The sequence below is a fragment of the Chelon labrosus genome (genome assembly GCF_963514085.1).
Source record: "Chelon labrosus genome assembly, chromosome: 14".
NCBI classification, from domain to species: domain Eukaryota; kingdom Metazoa; phylum Chordata; class Actinopteri; order Mugiliformes; family Mugilidae; genus Chelon; species Chelon labrosus.
This window is the reverse complement of record NC_140347.1, coordinates 9992633-10005377: the sequence shown is the minus strand read 5'-3', so window position 1 is coordinate 10005377 and position 12745 is coordinate 9992633. Positions and strand designations below refer to the sequence as shown.

Here is a 12745-nt window from a genome sequence, read left to right as displayed (position 1 = left end):
ATTTTTGTCGTCCGGCCAGTCTGGGCTATTATAAATCCATTGAAGGATTAGGCAGCTAAAAATAGCCTCTTACGATAGGGGACTTAGTGCACAGTCTGAAACCATAAACAAACAAATGGCAATTTCTCCACAGCAGTGTCTGCCAGCATTTCAGGGAGTAATTTGTGGTGTGCAGAGCGGCTGACCCGGGTCAGGAAACGGCGGCACGATAAAAAAAAAAGGGTCATTTAGCCCTGTTTAGAGCTTAAGGCCGGGCCTTCCTGCAGACCGTGTCCACTATGCGGCAGCTGCACGGCCACAGACGAGCTAAAACGATTAAGACGCTTGAGCGGAGATGTGCATCAATCATGCCTTCCAAGAACTGGAAAAGCCACTAGAAAAAAGCCAACGTCCTACCGCAGACCATCGTCCAGCGTGTCAGTTCAGTTCGGTGCCACCTCTCGTCCTGAAATAGCTGCAGCTTGCGTCTGCGTCTTTTTTTTTTAAATTTTTTTCCCCAGAGGTTTCGCAGGGCTGGGGAAGGCTGGCCTCCTCCGCGAGTCAACGTTTCCCTGGTTTCAGGGAGAGCGAGAGAGTCAGAAAGTCTGAAAATCGCAGATAAAAATGTAAATTTTCGGATCTGATGTGGCAAAAAAAAATGCAAATCAACAGTGATGAAGCCTACGTACGTAAAAAACTGACTATGGAGTGAGTTTAAGAAGGAACAAGAAATTCGTTTTGCTGCTAACCGAAGAAGAAATGAAATGGAAACTTGTGGGGAATTTCACTGTAAAAACAGCATCATAAGGGTTCGAGGCGGCGGAATGAGTCGAAATATAACTTTCTGAGATGTGCTAGCCTGTTCTACCTTACATCCACTCCGCTATTTGCTCTGATTTTGGCCTCCACCAGCTCGTTTCTCCGTTTGATGAGACAGAAAGATGAGCATTTGGTTCCAAATCTTGACCCACTTACACTTAGAATAAACCATTTGCATATGAGCAACAATAATTCCCCCTTGATTGGCGGGTGAATGCGAAAGAGCAACAAAAATTTCCCTCAGCCGCCGTTTTCGTGTCTTCTCTTAAAATGGGAATTTCACGCGCAGAGAAGCGGCTGAATACCGAACGGCTTCTTTTGTCATGTCAAGACGTCCTCCTTTTTACTGTATGTGTTTATCTTCAAACGGAGGTGCTGACAGGTGGAGATATGATTGTTCAGGTTGGCATTGCAGCTCTCTGCCAGAATGACTCTAACATATGGCGGTGCAGGCTTATCTGCTCACATAAACTGCAAAGTCACTGCTTACTCTGCATATGAAAGTAGGCAAAAAATGTATGTAAATACAGTACGATGCATGTAAAGGTACGATATATATCACACCGGAAGATCAGACAATACGTGAGAACACATAGCCTGGTTTCGCTGCGTGTCGCCTATAGATTCAGTGCTTTGATTTGATCTGATTATTGGATTAGTCATTTCCAGCCGTGATGGAAAAATCAATCGCACATTTTTCAAAACAACTGCAGTGACGGTGTACCATCGGCGTCAGTGGTGCGCTGTTTTCAGGTTGTGCCCCGTCAGCGCCAGCTCAGGTTTCTCACTGAGCGACAAAAACACCTGCTCACTTTTGACCTGGCGTCTTATTCTTCTCGTTAGATTTTGGTATTTTAATTAAGCAGGAAATCAATAAACCCGGAGATAAATATTGATCTCTTCGGAGCCGAGAGTTATTTGACCTGCAGGCTCCTAAACAGCCACATACCGTACTCTTGAGACCTGTTTGAGTGACGCCCATTTAAGACGACACTTCAGACAGATGAATCTTCATTAAATGCTTCAAACCAGGCTCTTTTAAAATATTGAGAAGTTACGTTCGGTTTTTGAGAGATGACTCTGTGACGCAAGTGCAATGCGTTCAAAGCATAGACTGTATATAAATATGGACAATGCATCCCCACTTCCTTGCGTCGGCCAAACTGACTGATTTTTCCAGGGATACGGCGCAAGTGTTGCGAGTTCAGAGCCAGAGTTTGATTAGTACGATCCGAGAGTGGAGCCACGTGGAGTCGGTTGGCATGGCAACTTGTAGTGATCGCGATGTCACATCCTGTTTCTGTAGCTTCAAATAACTAGACTGAAACAGAAAGATGCACGCTTGGATATGCGTCAGCGTTATATCAACTACCTAAAATGACAGAAAAAAATCATTGAAAACGTGTAATTGGCGTGTAATTTAAAGGGGAACTACTGTTTGTGTAATTTGTGTAATTCGCGTGTCTATGCAGTGGGAGTGACTGGGGCACCGAAACTCTCTCTTGGACAACAACAACAAGTCTGGACTCAACGGGAAATAGCACTAGTGTATCATAACAAAATATTGGTGAAATGCATGAGTTTTGCGGCAGATAATGCGTTATTTAGAGGCTGCGTTTCGGTGCCCCATTCACTCCCACTATGTGGATATACGCGGATCTAAATATCTCCCAAAGGACTCCAAATGACACAAAAGTTATATGGGTGAGTAAACGATCGTATTTTATGCCAGAAATAAGGTCCAGGCTGTACAAAACAGTAGTTACCCTTTAATGTTTTAGTTTATCCCACCCCAAGTCCCATCCATCGTTATAAAGACTACGGTTCAAACCTGGCAACCTTTTATGACGCAGCAGAGCCGCAGGTCTCATGGAGGGGCTTCCTAAAATAATAAAATCTGGAATCGAGGATTATGCTGTTGGATTAACCCTTGCATAGCTCATTCTTCCCCGTGAGTCAAGAAGATTTCAAGAATATTTCAGTCCACCTTCTTCATTTCCCTGCACAAGAACCAGAGCAAGGTTTGGCTGATATGGAACTTCAGATGACTGGTTTGCGCCATGTGAAGAAGTTCTCTATCAGTAAACAAGTCACAAATGAGGGCAGCCTGTCTCCTCATGTACATGGATAACTTTAATTTCCGCAAATAATTACACTTAAATCACTGTAGCAGATTAATTCCTATTATATGTGGATGAAAGCTTAAATTCAAATGATTTTTACGTCATGTTTGTTTGTGTATTCTCTCAGCGTGAGAGTAGAATCTGACACGATCAAAGACATGACAGCTCAGTCGCCATCCGTACATCTTTCCATATCTACTTATGACCCAGTCTTGCCAATATCTTGTTATGTTTACGGCTGAAAGGGAGTGATGAAAGCCAAGCAATGCCTCAAACATCTGACGCGTTGGACGGTGATACAGTTCCTCCTCCCTGCAAATATTTCCACTGTGACTTGTGATGTTCAGATGTGCGATGGGGTCTAATCATTAAGCACTGCTTTCTCTTCTCGGGTTGAGTCATCGAGACTGTTGCCCAAAAGCCACTAAACCGCACTCTGTGTCACATCTACGCACACTTGAAACTGTAACCTTTCATTGTGTGCCCTCGCACTTGTTGTGAGGCAGTCAGGACCCGTGTTGATGTACTTTGACAGCGTTGATTGACCTATGATACATCCTCCGTGGATTTGCTGGTGTTTTACACGAGATATCATTTATGCGTTGTGCGAATGGCGTTCGCCGGTGGGGTTTTTACACTCGTCTGCATGTTATTTGAGAAGCACACATTGAGTGAGGGCAGTGGATATAATTCTGTTGCTGTCCTTTCTGGCTGATTCTGCAGCAGCGGCTCCGGTCCGCCGTCGCGTTCGGAGGTACCTGTGTTCAAATCAGTGAAATCAGCTGACTAATGGTTGCTTTGTATGAAACCTGCAAACTCTTGCAGATGATTCAGACAGCTGGCTTCGCCAAATACTGTGAAATGAGCGCGGTGGTTTCAGAAACCACAGATACATGCAGTGTATGAAGAGTGAGAAAAATGTACTTTCAGACTACAGAGAGATTACACAGAGAGAAGTCGAAGCAGATGCAGTGGTTGTGTCAAATATCACAATATGTCACCACTCAGTGCCCTGGCATCGGCGTCACGCCGTGTTATTTTGGGAGAGCAACCTGTTGCCACAAAGAACCCTTTACACTCTTTGCGACTCACACACACACATGCCGTACACTTATTAATCTCAGCTGTCTGACTGTGATATTGGCAACGTTGTTTATTCAGTGGGATCGTTTTCAGTGACTCGCACAAACAATAAATCTCAGAGGAGGAGAAAAAGGTTCACCCGGCTTGCTTTTTTCGTTGAGCTTTTTAACCGCGTCGCGCCGTCTCTCCGGGCAGATGGAGTTGCTTCCGTTGTCATAGATACGGTTCAGTTCATACAAGGGATTATGACGTCTTTAAAAGGAGAACCAGGAGAATAACTAGTAAGAGAGATTTTGATTTAAAAAAAAAAAAAAAAAAAGGTCTTTTCTAAGCAATGCCTGCACCTATATTAGGATGAGGGGTTTGGGCGTCCTTTCCAAGAATGAGTTTCTTGGAATCTTCTGTAACCGCTTGTCCTGTGAAGGGTCAACTATCCCAGCTGTCATCGGGGCGAGAAGGGTGGGGTACACCCTGGACAGGTCTCCAGTCTATCTCAGGGCTAACACAGAGAGACAGACAACTATTCACATTCACACCACATTCAAAAATTGCTGCAGTTGTTGCTTGCACGTGTTGTTTCGGTGATAAAAGTCAGAAATTTTTTGCGGCCAAAAATTTTCTGACTTTTATCGCCGAAACAACACGTGCAAGCAACAACCACAGCAAATTTTTGGCCACAAATGGCCCGAAAGTGCATTTTCGGCCGAAATTTTTCTGTGCATCCCTAAGAATCACCAATAAACCTAATGAGCGTGTCTTTGGATGGAGGGAGGAAGCAGGAGTACCCAGAGGGAGAACCCACGCAGACACAGGGAGAACATGCAAACTCCACACAGAAAGACCCCAGTAGGCCCGTGGAACCTTCTTGAACCCGGAACCTTCTTGCTGTGAGGCATCAGTGCTAACCACCACGCCACATCTGATCAAGCGTTCACTTGCACAGTGCACTCAACGTGCAAATTCTCCTTTCAGTTCAAAAACATTTATATGACTCTTTTGCACCATGTGTTGTAATATATTAATAATAGAAATAACATTTGGTTCAGAACAACCTTCACGTACCTGAGTGTTTTGAGTTACCCAGGAGCAAATATTACAGAAGAACTGACAGTGGTGGTGGTTTAGCAGACTTTTGAACACTTTTGCACTGATAAATCAGTTTTATTGCATATTGACAATTAATACATGTGGCGCTTCAATTTCCAAACCTCGACCCGAACCCGCGCTGCTAGCCTGCACTAGCCACTTATTCACACAGCAAACACATTGCACGTCAGTGCTCGTGTTATTTAAAAAGTAAGATCTTGCCGTGTGCGCGTTTGTGTGTGCGTGTGTGCGTGTTTGTGCGTATACGCATATATTTTCACCCTAACATCACTATCCCCAAATTAGCCTCCCTTACTCTGCATAACCTCTGCGGGTCATATGACCTGGAACCCAAGTTAGATATTCTTCAGCTTCACTCCGCCAACAAAACAACAAAACACTCGATGTGTATTCTTATAACTTGAGATGTCACATGCGAAAAAAGAGCAACGTGTGAATGCTTCTTTTTTTTTTTTTTTGCCATATCAACAGACTTGTACCCTCCCGCCCACTCACACATACACACACACACGATCACACATGCGCACACACACACGCCCCCGCACACACGTACATGCGTACAGACGTGGCTTTTGAAGGTTTTGTCGTGGGCGATGCCTCTGTATCAACTCTTTCCTGTGGGGAGACTTTCCACTTGTCTTTCTTTCCATGAGGGCTCTGAGCCCTTTTTGAAATTGACGGTTGTGTCTTTTGTCTCATGCAGGCACCGAATTTATTGTTTCAAATGAAACCTTCCGCCACAACCCCCCTACTACACCTCAAATCTGCGCTCCATCCGCTTCCACTGGGCCCCCATTAATAATGCAGCACGTAATCCAGTCCTGGGCACACTCACGCTCCTGCCAATCACTGGCCTAATTAGCGCAAGATCTGCTTCTTCTCAAGCTGCCGCTAGAAAACCTAACCTACTCCGATCCCTCAAAGGCCGCTCTCCCTCTCGCTCCATTCCACGTCGAGGCGCTTGTCTTTTGTCTGTAGTTGCAAATTGAGTTGTCTGCAAACTTGTTTTCTTGTTGATTCAGCCAGTCACACAGGAAGAGGTTAAGGCAAACAGATTGTTGTGTTTGCAGGTGTACTTTGTCATTGTCGGTGCGAATATCAGGCATGCGGTAGGAAACGCAATAAGCAGTCAGTGTTCTTTCTAGATTCTGCCGTAGACATGTTTGCTCTTTGCGGCGACTGCTGTACTCATTGTGCAGTTTAAAGCTGAGGCTCTGTCAGAGGGAAAACCAGAATGGGTCTGAGTCATAGTATGGTCGTGGCGAAAACGTAGGGGCAGGCGGTTTGAAAACCAAATTCAGATGCGTAAACAAGGACAAACGAGGCTCGGCATCACGTGAAGACCAGGACGGAGCCGAGACAAAGAAGCCGTGCCTCAGACATTTGAAGCAGAGAGCCCGGTCTATAGATAACCCCAGTGTTTCTATCACATGTGCAGCGTGTTACCATATAAGACGGCAATATGACTCACCCTCCTCACTGACCTACTATGTGGGAAGTCATGATTCATGCAAGCTGCATTTGAGCAGGCAGGACCCAAAAATACTCTGGCATGCCATCACACAAACACACACACACACACAGTTATCACACACACAAACACATACCTCACTTGCTCAGTCATACTCACCACCCACAGACACTGATAGGCTCAGATGCTGTCTGTAACGTACAGTGCGAGGCATTAGAAAGTTGTCAGAGGCAAAGACTGGAATAACACGATGACTGGATCAGCGTTGATGCCTTTCTGAGGTAATGCCAGCTACCGTTTCGCAGTCTTCTATTTCTGTGGCTTTCTTTCCTTCCTTTCATGCAAAGGTGATTTTTACAAAGAAGGAAAAAACAAACAGTGCTTCTACAGTGAAAACCAAGCGGTGAAAGTGGCTGCATTTTCTGTAATAATTCCTCGACGGCGGGGTGCTCTTTGTTGTTTGTCTTTATTTTGTTCCTCAGAGTGAGCAGGTTCTTCAGTGGCGATTAGTCAGCAAGATACATCCATAAATAGCTCCTTGAGTGTTGTGTGATATGACACCGCAATGTCAGCCAGGTTCTGAAAACCAGTTTTAGACAGCAGCCCCCAAAGCACGAGGTTATGAAAGCTAACAAGTCTTTTTCATCGCTGCAACAGTGAAAGACTTTCCTACAAGTTTCTTTTTTTGAAGTTTTCATGATGTGGGGTTTTGGGGCGTCCTTGGACGGCCTCAGTTTGTGTTTAATGCAAATGCTGCCTGCGCTGGTAATGAGTTTCTTAGCGTGTAATCCAGCTGTCTTTGATGGTCTCCGTGCAGCTTGATCTCCGCGCTAATTGTTTCCTTTGAAAGGTAAACCTTGTCGTTGGTTGGGGTATTGATTCGTGCGGTTGAGGTCACCGCATGGACCTTTCCGGCAGTTGTGCGTCGTAGTAGCTCCGGTGTTAATTAGGCCAACTGCAGATAGACGCCAGTCACGTTTGTCAATGTAACTAGCGGTAGCACCTCGAGATTGTTCGTAGCCAGGCGGCTCACCCCAACCAGGGGTGCTGAGCTGCTGATCTCGCAAGGCCTAGGCTATTGCCGGAGACGTCACATGAAGGGATTCCAGGATAGCTTCCTCCAAGAATCGGGCATCTAACTTAAGCCCATGGACGGCATTCCTGCAGCCTAGATGATGCATAAATATCTTGTCTTTGCTAAGCCTTCTTGCTCTGGCGTTGCTGCTCTGTTGCCTCAGGTCCCCCGACAGAAGCACAGGGAGACAGTATTGATTTCTATCTGGAGCAAAAAGCACTCAATCTATTTGTAGATGGACTTGAGCGTAACGAGTCCAGCCATGTCCTGAGATCTCTCTGCGTATTCCATGCCGAGTTTACCTGTCAAATTTTGATGGGTCAGTCTTTTGGTTTTGTTTTTGCAGAGTATCGGGGGGGAGGGGATCTGCTTTTGAATTGCAGAAAGCAAATTTGGAAGATATGAGTCAATGTGATAAAGACTTGCTGAAAATCATCATGTGACCACGCTTCCGCAATCCTTCAGTGCGTAGTCAGCAGGATCTGGTGAGCATCACCACGTCTCGCCTCCGACGCGCCTGTCCTGCATATATTATCTCGGGATCGATATCTGCAACCCGGTGACCTTCTGAAGAAAAAAAATTAATAAAAAAAGCCGTTTGACTTCTTATTGATATGGCGTAGAATGAGGAGCCTTAGCAGTGGATGTTCGTGAACTTTCTGTAGTCTGAGTGGAAATCCCCCCCAAAAACTGCTTGGCTTTGATTTCGTCTTCGTCTTAAAGGGAGGAATTTACCTCCGGGATGATGCTCCGTTAGCTGCACAGGTGCAAAACAGAGAAGCAGTTTATATTGAAATGAATTCAACGCTCTTTCTTTGAGGCGTGAAGGAACTTCAGATTTGGAATTTATTGCTCAGTTACTTCCTAAGTTACTGTTTGCTTGGTGCAATGCCTAAGATACGCCAACCTTCCTTCCTCATACTATGAATAACCTCTCCTGATTTAACAGTAATGGCTCAGTGCTGTAAGGTAAGGTGGGCCTTTCGTAGCGTTCTGCGTGCAGCGTCTAACAGAGCGACGTGCTTTATCTTCGACACCAACAGCTGCAGACGGAAAACATGTTGAGCAATTAGAAATATCTTTTTAGGAAGTTCGCAAAAAAATAAAACAAAAACAGGCTTGTTTTTAGTCTTGATGACGGTGCACATTCAATGGTTGCGTTGGGTTTTGCAAAGCCACAGAGGTCAGCGAGTTGTGTCAACGCATACCCAACCGCACACCCAACCAACAACAGATTCTGGGCTGTAATTGCACAATAGCCAGGGAGACGTTTGAAACAAGCTATCCCGATTTTATTGCAGTGCGGGCAGATCCCTGTTTAATCAAACCCGCCACCTCGTTTGATGTTTGTAATGAAACACTGGCACATTTCTGATGATCTCTGCACTTAGGAGGCCGGCTTTTTGAGCGTTTGAGGACCCTACGTCCGTCTTGCCCGGGTACAAAGGGGCGATCAAAGCCGCTCCCTGTGTCCGATTTTACAGCAGTGTGTCTTGATTTGGCTGAAAGTATTAAAAGGCAGATAGGCCGATGTGCTATCACACACACAAACGGAAATCTGACGCTGTGGGGAAGTAGTTTCGTTTGAGGAAGTGAAACCTCGGCCCATAAAAAGTAACCTGTATATTGTATTCAAAAACATTAGATGGTGAGTCAGAGCATGTGTTTTGCTTGTCTTTCGATTAGGAACACGGCCTTACACCAGAACTGGGGGGTGATTTTCATTTGAGCTTTTCATGGCGGCCCATTTACCGCCATCGTCGCAATCATCGGCGTCGTCATCATCATCCGTGTTTACATTTGCAGCTCCGTGCGGCTCCTAGGGCATTCGTCTGGCCTAATTTGATCACTCCAATTAAAGCCCTGCTCATCCTCGGCGTAATTACAGTCATCTGGCTGGAGCTCTCCCCTTATTGTACACAGTGGCACAGTGTTCACGTTAGTTCCTCCGCGGATGATGTTATTACTTTGACCGTAGCACCAGCGGTTGAGCCTAATCTTGTTTATTGCAAGAAACCCACAGTGTGCATTATGCGTTTTGTCACAATCATGCGGTGCAGATGTTACGTCCCAATAAAAAAAAGTCATTCCAGTAATTCAAGGGGATGTTCTCGTTGCGCTCTAGTATCATTTCAATGACTGATGAACAGAGTGCAGCTTAAAGTCAGGCTGACAGCAAGTCGTACATTTACACCATAGCCTTTCTTAGACATTTGTACACTCTATAGTGTAATGAAGCTGCTTCTACACACTGGCCTGGCCACGGGAACAGACGGCGCCTTTTATCCATAGACTCCAAGGTTGTTCTGACCATTTTCTTCCTGCTTTGATATTTCGAGGCTGTCCCTGAAAGCGCCCAGACAGTGCTTTGAAACGGTTCTTCTAGTGTATCCCGAAGCCAACATCTGAGCAGTGCGTCAGTACAACGACTCTGATAAACTTTATTGATCCACAAGGGAAATTGCTCAGTCGCAGAAGCTTAGTTGCACATAAAAAAACACTCTTATGAACAAATCTCCAAGAAATAGAGACGGACGAATATGTATTATACAGATAGGAATGATAGTATGGTGCAATAGTGTCCATTAATGTGAATAACATGGAGTTATCTGTTATAGAAAAGTGAGTTGTTGTCCAACTGGACTGAGAATGGTGTGAATGACGTCCTGTAGCGTTCACTGTGGGAGTGGAGCTGGATCAGTCTGTTGGAGAATGAGCTCCACTGTCCCTCTATAGTCTGGTGTAGTGGATGAGATGGATTGTCCATGATGGAGAGCAGTTTGTCCAGTGTCCTCCTGTCCCTCACTGAGACAAACGTCTCCAACTCACTGCCCACGATCCTACTTATGTCCTTCTTGCTGGTGCTGCTCCCCCATCAAACCACAGCAAAGTACAGACTGGTAGAACATCTCCAGAACTTTGCTGCATACGTTGGATGACCTGAGCTTCCTCAGGAAGTAGAGTCTACTCAGGAACTTCTTGTCCACAGCATCACTGTTGTCCCTCCAGTCCAGTCTGGACTGAAGTCTTTGGAACCGTCTTCTGCAGTTCCGTATTGAAGCAATGAAAGTTTTTGGATTCTGTTTTTTTTTTATGGCATAAATAATCACGCCTCTGCCGCTGGGGGCTCCTTTATATATTTCATTCCGTCATGACGCAGCCCCACCTCTTCCTTCCACACACCCTGCACAGTATTCAGACGAGAGAGAGAGAGAGAGAGAGAGAGAGAGGACACACATCACAGAGCACGTTATGGCACACTGTTACACTTCACCACCCAACCCTCACCGCCCACCCCTCCCACTTAAAGTCTCCACGGCAGAACCGCGTCCTACGACACGGAATGCGCGGAACGTCTGACGGAAAAGGGGGGGCTAAATGAGTCTCACCCGGGCCCCGAGGTCTTTCCTGGCTGCGTTGCCACGGCAACAATCAGCCATACCTTTGACCTGCTGTCCGGAGAAAGAAGGGGAAAGGATGTGGTGTGAGGAAATGATGCGAGAGCAGCCCTAGACAAAAAAGTGAACTGACTTTCTTCCAGCTTCTCAAATATAAGGGACTGTAGCTCCACGTTGAGATAGAAAGGGTGTTTCCTTTCATGTTTTCATACTGCACCACATTTGAATAGATGGTACAGGTACAACTTATACATTTACAGTAAGCTAGAGGCTACCCAGGTAGAAGGTTAGGAGGCTGCAGGTACAGTCAGCACTGAACGTAATAGAAGCACTGCTGAGTACAGGATGTTACCTGCAGCTTCTTCTTCTCCTCTTCCTTTGCCGCTGTGCACGCAAGCTGTAATTGCCGTAATGGGAAAGCAGCGCTAAAGGCTATCAGCTTCATCAGCCTCCCACAGATCTGCGGGCTCCCTCCAGGATCGGCCCTCCGCGACACGCTGCTGATGCATCACGCCGCGCATTTGGTCTGCAGTCGCCGCCAGAACGCTAGAACCTGGCCGGAGACTATTACTAGCGCGGTGGAAGGAGCCGCTCTCGACAACTGACCATGCGAGTAAAAAAGAAAAAATGAAGGAAGTTGCATCCATCAGCACTTCTAATCAGAATTTTGCCACAACCTGCTATTTTGCGGTGTGCGTGTGCGCGTCTGAGAATGCGCAAGCCTGCGTGTGTGCCTTGCATTTGTGTCATCCTTGCACTTTTCTCCCACTGCAACAAACCATCTGATGTTCAAATGAAGCAAACGTTCATTCCGGGGGTAGAAATAGCACGTTTAGATTTGCTCCGAACCTCACGACCGCATCTGGAAACATTATTCTTGGAAGGCAGGTCATTATCTTGGGAAACCGACAGAGAAATGTTTAGTGGATATAAGCAAACTGTACAACAGCTGGACCAGCCAGAGCCGCAGTCTGGACTGATGCGATCGCTCAACAGCAGCCTCTTCACCTCGCCCTGTGTTGGAGCTGTAGACTGCTCTGCTCTGTCACATGTAAACAACTGAGTCTACATAGGACTTAAACGCAAAGTATTCTCGCAGAGCCAGGTCACAGCTTTCACTTCCCTCACTGTGGTTTGTGCTCAGTAAGAATTTGCTTGTGTCAGACGTCATTTCTAGTAGATGAGGGCACGATTGACAAGCGCGCTCCCTTCCTGAGGTGATTGCTTCTGCCGCCTGATTGGACGAAAGTACAGGTCGCAGGGCTGATAGTTCTGATTTTCTTAATGATTCAAAGCTGAGGTCAAAAACGGGTCTTTAGGATATTTTATCTCCTCTACCTGACGGCTTGGAGAAGGTGCTGATAGATGCTTTTTGAAGATGACAAGCTACATCCTCAGCTAAAACAGTTCTGACTCCCCACTAAACTCAGCGCCAATGATTTTTCTGTTTTTTCCAATGGTAAGAACTTTGCAAATTTAAGCTTTTGCAGGACTGGAGAAACTGTTTTTCTAGACTTGTCTCAGCCGGGTTATGATTAATTTATTTGTCTGACAATTAATTTATAATTAACTAATCATGTACCGTGATACATGCTTCGTAGTACATGATTTGCGTTACATGATTTGTAGTACATGATTCGTGGTACATGATTTGTAGTACATGATTCGTGGTACATGATGATTTGTGGTA

The 12745-nt window shown here is 45.7% G+C and overlaps 1 protein-coding gene across 1 annotated transcript in view; it reads left to right on the top strand.

Moving 5' to 3' along the window:
- bach2b (BTB and CNC homology 1, basic leucine zipper transcription factor 2b) overlaps positions 1–12745 on the top strand; it is an 89504-nt gene that overhangs the window by 42600 nt on the left and 34159 nt on the right. The window lies entirely within an intron of this gene.